This window comes from Phodopus roborovskii, unplaced genomic scaffold (genome assembly GCF_943737965.1).
Source record: "Phodopus roborovskii unplaced genomic scaffold, PHOROB, whole genome shotgun sequence".
NCBI classification, from domain to species: Eukaryota; Metazoa; Chordata; class Mammalia; order Rodentia; family Cricetidae; genus Phodopus; species Phodopus roborovskii.
The window spans coordinates 16,457,230-16,468,098 of record NW_026126549.1 but is presented as its reverse complement, the minus strand read 5'-3'; the positions used below and the strand labels follow the sequence as shown (position 1 = coordinate 16,468,098).

At 42.6% G+C, this 10,869-nt stretch overlaps 1 pseudogene; it reads right to left on the bottom strand.

The window, feature by feature from the left end:
• Positions 1 to 10,092: 10,092 nt before the first annotated feature.
• On the bottom strand, positions 10,093 to 10,552 carry LOC127234048 (cofilin-1-like; annotated as a pseudogene).
• Positions 10,553 to 10,869: the final 317 nt, after the last annotated feature.

Here is a 10,869-nt window from a genome sequence, read left to right as displayed (position 1 = left end):
TGCATGGATTCTATCTGTTTCTATTTAAGGTAGTTTGTTGATCCAAGAGTAAACTTTATCAGCTCCAGTTCATGGGAAGGATGATAGGAAACAAACAGCCACAGCTGCAGAAATTCCCAATATATATTTAGAATATAGATGATGTGTTTTCTTGTTCTTTTATATCTGAAAATTTTAACCATTACATGCCTGAACATTTGTTCAGGTACTGTCAGTCATTTTACATCCAAAACACCAGGCTCTTCCAACCTATATTAAAGGTTCCTCAGTGCATACACTATTTGGAGGTATGTTAATGTACTTTTAGGTTGTTTCCAACACATTTAAAGATCACATTCATAAAGTAGCACCATAAGATGGGGAGCAGATGTCAAATATTATATAGGCAACTGGGATCCTTTCAGAAAGATATGAACATCTAGATTTTGGCAGCTTCTCTTTTGGTAAGGATCTTATTTTTATTTTGAAATTATGTGTATGTGTGTATGTGTGTGTGTTTGGGGTATACATATGACTTCAGTGCCCCTGGGCCCCGGAAGACGGTATCAGAGTCCCTGGGGCTGGAATTACAGGTGGTTGTGAACCACCAGACATGGGTACTGGAAACAGACCTCCAGTCTCCATCAAGAGCAGCAAGTCCTCTTGACTGCCCAGGATGCCCCCGCCTTTCTTTTTAGTCTATTTACTTACTGAAGATTGTATTTATTATTATATTTACTTACATCATACATATAATGTATTTTTGTTTGCTGGTACACCTTAACTTTCCTCATCATTTTTTGCACACTAAAGAAGAGCTTGCACGGCTGCCCAACAGGCAGACTAAGCAGACAACACATTTCTGAGACCATCAAAACTCAACAAAACATGAGCATACGGCTGCAGGGGTCTTACATTATTTTTTAAAAAGATTTATTTCATTTCATTTTCTGTGTATGAGTGTTTTGCCTGCAGGAATGTCTTCAGACTGCACGTGTACAGTGTCCAAGAAGTCCAGAAGAGGATGTCAGATCCCCTGCACTGGAGTAACAGTCATGCGCTTCCATGTGGGTCCTAGGATCTGACCCAGGTCCTCTGCAAAATCAGCCAGTGCTCTTAACTGCTGAGCCATCTCTCCAGCCTAGAGCTTTACATTTTCAGTCACTTAACTAGCCACTAAGGATGGGTGGGAAAATTAAACGAAAGTGAAAACTTACAAAAGAATTATTGAGACTATATTATTGATTTTTCATTAGTAATATGTAATTACAGCATATCAGAACAGTGGGTTGGTATTAACACAGCTAAAAATGGATGTGTCCGGACTGGTCAAAGGTTCTATAAGTCACCATACAGTAAAAAAAAACCGAACCAGAACACGTAGTAATACTTAGTATTTAATTAGAACGGCAACAAAAAGAGGGTTTGCCTGAATGTTTTAAGAACTGCTACTTAATAACGCCTTAATAAGCCAGATTTCAGTTTGATGGTCTAACTCCACTTCCTGAAAACTTACAACAAGTCAAAAATTGAGAAAATCCCCAGTGTCCAGTTGTCTGATAAGAATATGGAAGAAGACATGAAAGATTGGGCTTAGTGGTGGCAAAGGTTGTCGCTGTTTGCCTTTGATTTTTGTTTTCTCTCTCTGCTCATATTCCTTCTCTCCACACATACCCTTCCAATTCCACCTGGCCGGACGCCCAGCCTTAGAAGTCTCTTCCCCCTGGCCCAGTGTTCCTTCAGGGAAGGAGGTCAGAACTCTCCAAGGGCCACCTGCTGGGTGGCTGGGGGTGGCTCGGTCAGCATGCTGGATGTCCAGGGCAAGGTTCTACTTACCCAAAAAACACGAAGCTGGGGTTCTCAGTGGAGCTGTGTGGGGCACTGGTCTTCGGGCTACTGGGAATCTCGAATTTGAACACGTTGTCACTGGAGGAAAGCCTTTTCTTCCCCATTGTACTCTTGACCACCAGCACGTCAAGAAGCCACCTCACAAGCTCATCACTAGAGCTCTCAAATAAAGTGAAAATTCCTGTATTCCAGCAGGCAGCAACAGCTTCTGCCTTGCAGGAAGGGCCTACCTGACTCTGATCTAGCCCAGGCAATTTTTTTTTAAAAGTTAGTTAATGAGTAACATATCAGTATGACACAGCACGGTTCTCATCCTGCTGACATTTGCTCTGAAAGAGAAACAAATGTGTTTGGGGGACTCAGCTCTCATTTTATTAATGTGAACATTGCTGAATCTGTGGGCTTAGGCAGAAAAGCCTATGGAAAAAAAATTAACAATTGAACCAAAACAGGGAGGAGCAGAGTGGATTTGCAGGTAGACATTAAAAACAGATGCCCTTGCTACTGCCTGAGCCTGCTGGGCAGGGTGAGGAATGTGGATGTGATGGTTTCCCACACATACAGGAAATAATCCTCATCACTATGCCCAGGATGCTTAAAGCTGTACAAGCCTTGGTCCTGTGGGAGCCTTGGTCCCAAGGACCTGAGGCTTCTGGAATTCTAATGGATATGATAGGGCAAAGTCACCCAGAATTTTGGCTGTATATTCTGCTGAGTTATAGTTGGACACAGCCTTTTCCAAAACCATAACAACAAACCCACTAAGAAGCAAGAGTTTGAGAATCTCATCTCTGTCACTTTGCTGACTGGGCAGCTCAAATGGTCCCCACCTTACTGTGCTTGGTGTCCATCTCTCTGCTTCACAGGACAATTACATGGAGGAATGTGTCATGGTGGTTTGTAACTAAGCATGGACTGATGATATACATTGTATCTAATTCAGGAAGTCCAGAAAGGAAATGTCTTTGTGTGATAATATTCAACTGTTCTATGTTCACCAGATGGAAAACATCAGGACCCTCCCACTGGTATTTCTACAGCAAGGCAGGTTCATGCCAGAGGAGCCTGGGCCTTTGCCATTAGCCAGTGTCCCTGAGAGAAGTACAGATTCGAATGTGGAAGGGAGCACAGATTCTTGGGAAACTAAACCTTCAGCCTTGGCCTAATTTATCACTCTGCTGATAACCAGGCAGGGCCAGGTTTGCTAATGGCACCATTGCCTTGAAGCACACTCTGGAAACGAGGTGAAGTATGGCTTTCAGTGCAACTGTTTACCTTTGTCTGCCTGGGATTTTTCCCTTTTTAGGCCTGAATGTCCTGACTCCTAGGAATCAATCATTGCTGGGCAAACTATGACTGGTGGCCGCAGTAGTATCCTGCATCGAGACTCTGATGGTGTCTTGGATCCAGCTGCCCCTTGGGCTTTCTGATGAGGCATAGTCTGTGTCTCCCTTTTGTTCCCTTGTCTTGGTATTTTTGTTGTGTGGGAAATCATGTTGCAAAGTTATGACATAAAGTGTTGTGTGATACTGGTTATCAGATATCTTAAAAAAGCAGCCACCAGCAGCGTGGTTTTTAACCTTGTTAGGACAATCTGCTCCTTGGATGTTAACAAGAAATGAAGTGCAGGATGTTGTTTAACTCCGCAGGTATGGATTTTAGCCAGAAGCAATGTTTGACTCATAATAAAATGTCTCTGAGGGAGAAAATTCTGGTGTCAGAGTGATGGGCACAGCTTTCACTAGGAAAATTTCCCTAGTACACAGTTAACAAAATATTGGCAAAACTGTCGACTAGCTTCCAGCCTTCGTGGCCTCTCTGGCTGCTGTCTGCTGCTCATTCTCATAGCCTGCATTTCAGTTTAAAAAACTCGGCCAAGATGATGTTTAGAGTATTCTCAATCTCTTTGTGTAAACACAACAGAGTAAAATTTGGCTGTAGGTATTTTTTTTTTTTTTTTTGTATTCAATCAAACAAGGTCCATTGTTCCAACAGCTTAGCATTGTGCAATGATGATAGTCTTGTGTACTTGAGCCCCAGTGTGAAGTCCATGTCTGAAGACATAATCTATCTTCTGGTGCTAGGCTAGATTTGAGGTGAGGTCTTTATGACTATGTAACCCCGTTTTTCCTACTGGTGTGGATTTTAGATATCAAGACATACGATCAAACTGAAAACACCAAACAAAACAGTTTCAAACCAGCTTCCCAGAGGCATGGAATGTAAATTTCTATTTATAAGTGAATGTTTCTTCTGTGATTAAGCAGGGTTAGAAAGATTTGTACTCTGAGTCATCTGGTGGATTAGTTTGCTTCTTGGCTAGTATGAATGGCATTAGTTTGTGTGCTCATATGCTCATGTTACTGCCATTGGAAGTTTCTGAGTATGCAGTCTGTACACAGACAGAATCAGAAAAATACTATGATGGCAGTTTTAAAGGAGTCCACAATTACCCAGATAAAAAATTGACAGGTATATATTTGGGGAGCACTCACACAATGATGGTGAATAACTTCCTTGGTCTTCCTGCTCTGGAGATGTGGCCTCTGCCCTTCAGCATGCTCTGACCACAATCCAAGAGAGCGAGAGCCAGCCCCTCCTCTTCCTTATAAGGGTCATGTCTGCACCCGAATCCATGCCCTAAGGTGTGGCCATCATCTCAAGTCCACTGGCAGAACACGATGCCACTACAGTATTATGGATGACAGATTATGATGGCTTTTTAAGAAAAGATTGGTTTTCAGTTATGTGAATGTTGCTGGGTCTGTGTGGTGTATATGAGTGTTGGTGTCCACAGAGGCCAGAAGAGGATGGAACTGGAGTTACAGGCAGTTGTGATCCACTCAATGTGAGTGCTGGGAAGCAACATTGGGTCCTCTGCCAAATCAGCAGTGTGCGCTTATAACTGCTCGGTCATCTTCTCCAGCCCATCGTAGTTCTTGAGCTGGCCATATTTCCACTCATTTTAAATAGATTCATACATAGTACAGTTGAAAAGTGTGGTTTCTTTTTCACTGTGATTGCAGCTATGCCCATGTGGCTTGTGGAAGACCCAATCCCACAAACAGCTAAGAATCTTGGGACTCCAAGTATCCCCATTTATTGTAATGGGGATCCATCAAGTAGCTTGTACTGTTCCAGGCTAGCTCTTCGGCTGAATTACATATAAAGTCCCTTTCAGTGTCTTTAAAACCTTCTGTTCTAGATCAGAGATGAGGTTAATTCATCCCTTGTGAGCCCATCTTTGAGAGGATGAAGGGAGAAGACAGACATTGTCCTTGACAATATATAATTATATAACTCTCTGTAGAGGTCATGACAATAGAGGGAGTTTTGTCCCCAGAAAGATTAGAAAATTAATCTTCCAATTGCAGTAAACAGAGCAAACTTGAGGCACTCTTTTTTTTGTGCATTTGGTCTTTGTGACAGAAGGGAAAGAAATTTGAAAGCACAGTTTCTATGCTAGTCCAACCACCAGCCTGGGCAAGGATCTTCATTGTTCTCAATTATATTTGCTTACATTTATAAGTTAAATTATGATTGTTGACTTTGGGCTGGTGAGATGGCTCTGTGCATAAAAATGCTTGAGACCAAACCAGAAGGCATGAGTTCAATCCCTGGGAACCACATGGTAGGAGCAGAGAAGTGATTCTGGCAACTTCTTGTGTCTGTATGCAGTGCACACACACACACACACACACACACACACACACACACACACACACACACACACACACACACTCCCAACAGAAAATAAAGGTAAACACTATAAAAAAGGACTCCTCTCCCTCCCTTCCTTCTCCTCCTTCCTCTCGCCCCTCCACTTCCTCCTAACCCTTTGCAAGGCTCATTGCTCAGAGCCCTCACCCCTCTCCCCGCTGCCCTCCGCCACAGCTCCATCCTGCCCACTGCTCAGAGCCCTCACCCCTCTCCCTGCTGCCCTCCGCCACAGCTCCATCCTCATTTCACAATGTCAGAGATACGTTGGACCAATGCCCACTGTGGCATTGAGGCTACTCTCCTACGGAGGTGAACATGTCCTTTGCTAGCCGTATCTTCTATGGTGGCCTGAGGGAAAGGGGCAGATGTGTATTCGATAGATCATGGTTCCTGGTTGTGTCAGGCACAACCATCAATTTCTTAGAACATGATCGCTGGGCCATGTGGCAAACAGAGGTGTCATGTTTAAAATGATGCTGTCTGGGACCCAAAGTGGACTGATCAGTCCTCCCATTCACAAGATAGCGATATTCCAGATCTTACGCTTCCATGTCAGCACTTGGTGCTTTCGGTTTGCCATTTTGCCCATTTGGCTGGCTCGCACTGACAGTAGATATGGGACCCACAAGAAAGCTTCTGTTTCTAAGTTTCTGAGCTGTGATGCTGCAGCCACAGACACCTTTGGGGAGGATGAAGTGACATTCAAAGGGGAGAGGCCTAGGGTTCTAGTTGGCCCCATTGTCACTCCGTTTCAGGTGGCTGAGGCCCTGCTAGAAGGCAGACATTGCTCACACCACAGAACCGTTGCTTTTAAAATACCTAACTGATGCTCTGGGCTCCATTACTCTCTGTCTAAAGCTCCTCTTTCCACAGTGTAGCTGCCTGCTGGCAGGGGCCGATGCAATGCTGGCTAAGCTCAAGTGACTTGGCTTCTTCGTTCCTTCTCGTCTCCATTGCTTGTTCGCCCTGGGCTTTCCTTTTTAACTATAACGAATTATCCCCAGTATTCCATCTGAGCACATTCTTTGTCCTTGAGCTTCTGTTTGTACCCATTCTTGAATTCTTTTATAGATGAGGTTAAAAACTTCAAGGGGGATCCCAGATTTCCCGGGTATCATCTGATGGTTCTGCTGGGGTTCTCCCGGATTTCTGAGAACATTTACTGGTAAATGAACCTGTCCCTGCCCATGCTCCATGATCTCCAGTACCCATGTAACAGGCATGGCATCATGTACCTACAACTCCAGTGCCTGGGACTGACAGGTAGGATGGAAGTGAGCAGATTCCAGAGCTTGATGGCTAGCCAGTCTAGTCAAAGCTGTGAGCTTTGAGGCACTGTCTCAAAAGATATGGTGCAGAGTGACAAAGTAAGATCACCAAAGCTGACCTCTGACCTAGCACATACATGTATACATGTACATCACACACACAAACACACACACACTCAAGCTACTAATTTTTAGTATTGTTATTGTGATTGATTAACACATTTCTTTCACAACAATGTTATGTTAATAGGCTGGTTTTCCAGAAAACAAAGCTCTAATGTGTAGTGTTCGATGATTTCGTGTAAATTTTCCCACTGTGGCTGGTCCTGACATGATGCCCGCTTGGCTTGGTAACATTCAGTCCTTGTGAATCTCCAGGAGCTGAGCTGGCTCACTCACCTTGAGACAGATACTTTGACATTCAAGCCTGGGTGCTGGGTGAAGCACCTTTTATCTGTCCCCAGGGCACTAGATTTAAGAAGCCCGTGTCCTCTGGTTTAATTAGCATTATCAGCTGTCAGGTTGCATAGCAGCTATTGTATACTCTGACTTTGGCTATATGTAAGCTGGTAATTATTTTTGGAGATACTACGATTATTTGTGCCTCTATAGGGACATTTCTGGTTATATTATTATAGTAAATTATAACATAAAACTTAAAATTTTCAAGTTAACAGGTTGGTGGTGTTGTTCACAAAGTTAAGTGCTTATTTATTTATTATTCTGAAAAATACATAATTCATAAAAGTACCCCATGCCCCCAAGAAAAGTACTGTTCATATTGTAGTGTCATCTAATTTACATTTTACTCCCAAAGCATATCAAAGTAGTTCAGCAATCCTGAAAGAATGTTTAACACGACTAAATAAATTTATCACCTTTGAAAACCCTTATCAGAAGGGAGTAATAAAAAATGTCTTCTTGGCTCCTTCCTTCCCAGAGGCCAAGGGCAGTTGAGATAACATTAATAGTATCATTGGACAACCTCAGGACACAGATTTGCATTCACCACCAGCCGCCATGGTTTTGAGATAAGTCTAGGAACTTGCTGTTGATTGCTGGTGGCCTTGTCATCAGAGGAGCAGCAAGTGGCAGTTGACTTCAGGATGTCAGCCAACCAGGAGCAAAATCCTTGATGGGTGAATCTCAGGAAGGCCCTGAGACTCCAGACTCTAGAATGTCTTTTGCTGCTACTGTGCTTTTCCATGTTTCCTGCTACCATCTTTCTGGTATCTGGCATGGTGTGAATGGATGTGGGGAGATTCCCGCTGCTTATAATGTGTGTTTATCTCCTGGAACTAGCTTGTTTTACTGGGCATTTTTACCTGTGGATTATTATGAAGACGATTTCTTCTTAAGCCGTACTGTCTAATTGATTATTAATAACTTTAGTTTAAATAGAGTTTTGATGATTAAAAATAAAACAAGGAAATATCACACATGCTAGAACACATGCATTTATATTGAGGAGCCAAATAGACTGTGGCTCAGCTTAATGATTAAGAAAAACAATTGAGTCCCAGTAGCCCAGCTAGTTTAAATTCTTTTAATCTTAATGTTTGGAGATGTGTTCACAGGTTTTGGAGTTCATCACAGCTGAAACAAAGCTTTGAAAATAACTTAAAGTTAGATTAAGATGTTTTTGTTAAATAGTTTTGAGATGAAAATCCCAAGAAGACAATCTAAAGTTTTAGAAAGGTACACAGTTGAATGAGGAACTCTTTAAGGTCAGGGGCCAACAACAAAGCAGCCCGATTGTCATTGGCTGAGGTGCCTTTCTTGCTAGGATTGGTTGATGAGCAAAGGTGATAATTAATTCCTTGTACCCACTTTTGCCTTCAAACTTCTAATATTAAAAAAACAAAAAACAAACAAACAAACAAACAAAAAAAAAAAAACTATTGATGAGCGGGTATGCACCTTCAAGATTTAAAGTAGAGCTGACTGTTTTTCATGTATTAAAAGCTTAAGTTTGTGATTCCTTTAAGATTACCTTTCAAGTAATTGATTCTTTCTTTATAACCAAAATATGTAGCTTGACAGTAAAAGAAATGGCTGAGAAAATAGCTCCTGCTTGCTCACACTCTGTTAATGTGTAACAAGTTACTTGGATGTAAATGTATGTGGGCTCTTGGGATGACTTTGTTTTAATCACATAAGAGAGATGAAAAACATGTTTTTAAGCAGTAGTCATTATAATCATTCAGTTGAAGGATGAAATGTAATCACATTGTAATTTCTATATTGCCTGAAAGATTTTCTTGGCAGGTATATAAGCTGTAGAATTAAAATAAACACAGAATGCAGGAAGAGAATGCAAAAGAAGAATAAAGAATAAAGAAAGGGTCTGAAGGAAACCATCAAGAGAGTGTGTGAGTGTTCTTTTCCCTTACCCTCTCAGATAAAAATAAATTCATAGTACGCTGACTCCATGGGTTTCCCTTCGAGCCCTGTGCTGCTGGAGGCTGGCCCTTCCCAGGCAACTGAAGTTGATTATGTGATCTGGGGACTAATAAGGATACAAAGCATCCAGTTAAAATAGCTCTTGTTATAGATGTTTTGTCTCTGTTTGGAGGGGATGATGTCCTCAATCTCCCAGGGATAATCAGTAGCAAGGATAACACTGCCTCCAGGCTCCCTTAATTTCTAACTCCATTACTGGATGCTTTCTACAGGATGGTGCTCTGTAGAACCTATCCTCCTCATGACTCATGGGAGATTAGCTCCCTTCAGCTGCAACCCATCAATGTGTGCTGTTTGTTCCTTCTGTTTCTTTTTGGTTTATTACTAATTTCTCCTCCTCCTCCTTCCTCTTCCTCTTCTTCTGTTAATTAGCTATTTATTTATTCATTTATTAAATTGAAGGCCCCTTTCTGGTCCTGCTTTCATGAGTAGCCAAAATCAAGGGAACCAGCTGGCTCAGGGAGGATTATTTCCACATATCATTTACACTCAGAACTAAACAGACAAACACAGTCACTATTGTGGTTAGAAGTTGGCAGCACGGGGTGGGGCTGGGATGAGGAGTAGGGATGTCATTAAAAAAAATACAGACTGTCCCCAAACTGGGTACAACTGGTCTGCAACAATCCAAAATCTAGAGGTGAGGACAGTCCAGGGGATGGGGGTAAGGACATTTGACAACTGAGGTGAAGGGATTGTCCTCCTCATGCTGGGATACTCCCAGCCCCTCCAGTCTGGCAGGAAAGGGGCAGCTTGCAACACCCAAGAGCAGTTCTGAGGCTACCAGGTGCTCCGGGAAGGGAGCTGAAGGGGTTCACAAAGGCTTGCCCTCCAGGGAGATGGCAGATGCCACCTAGTTTTTCTGCCAGGGTGCAGCAGTCCTTGAACACCTCTTAGCAGTTTGCTTGTAACTCATGCTTGATTTCTGTCAGCTTTTTCTTGATGGCATCCTTGGAGCTGGCATAGATCATTTTGTTCTTAAGTGGTGCACTTTCGGGTGCCCAGGCCTTCCTTCTTGTTCTTGGTCTCATAGATTGCATTGTAGAGAGCACAGTGACAGTCCTTGTCTGGCCAGCATCTTGACAAAAGTGTAGGGGTCATCCACAGTCTGCCCCACAACTCCTCCTAGGATCTCCTTGCCCTCTTCCTTCTTGTCCTCACTCGGGCAGAAGAGCTGAGTTGTGTTTATCCACTTCTGGTGTTGAGGATTTGTGCACTTTTATATCATTGAACACCCCGATGACACCATCAGAGACAGTCACACCAGAGGCCATGTGTCCAGGAATTTTCCACACAGAACTGAGCCGCTGCAGCTGTTGCTGGGATCCTACTGGACCACTATACTTCTCCTGCATATAGTTTAATAGTTTTAGTTAATCCATGAGTGTAAAGTCTCAATCCCTCAGTGTTAATTCTGAGTGTGTTATGAGATGGATCCCAACTTCTTCTTCTTGTAGTCTGTTCAGGCACTTTCATTGAGAAGACTCCTTCCACCTTGGATTGCTCCAATCACTTGGTTGAAAATTAATAGCCTCTATTTGTTACTGCTTGTTCCCGGATAACTAATTTTTTTTCAACAAAATGAGTAGAA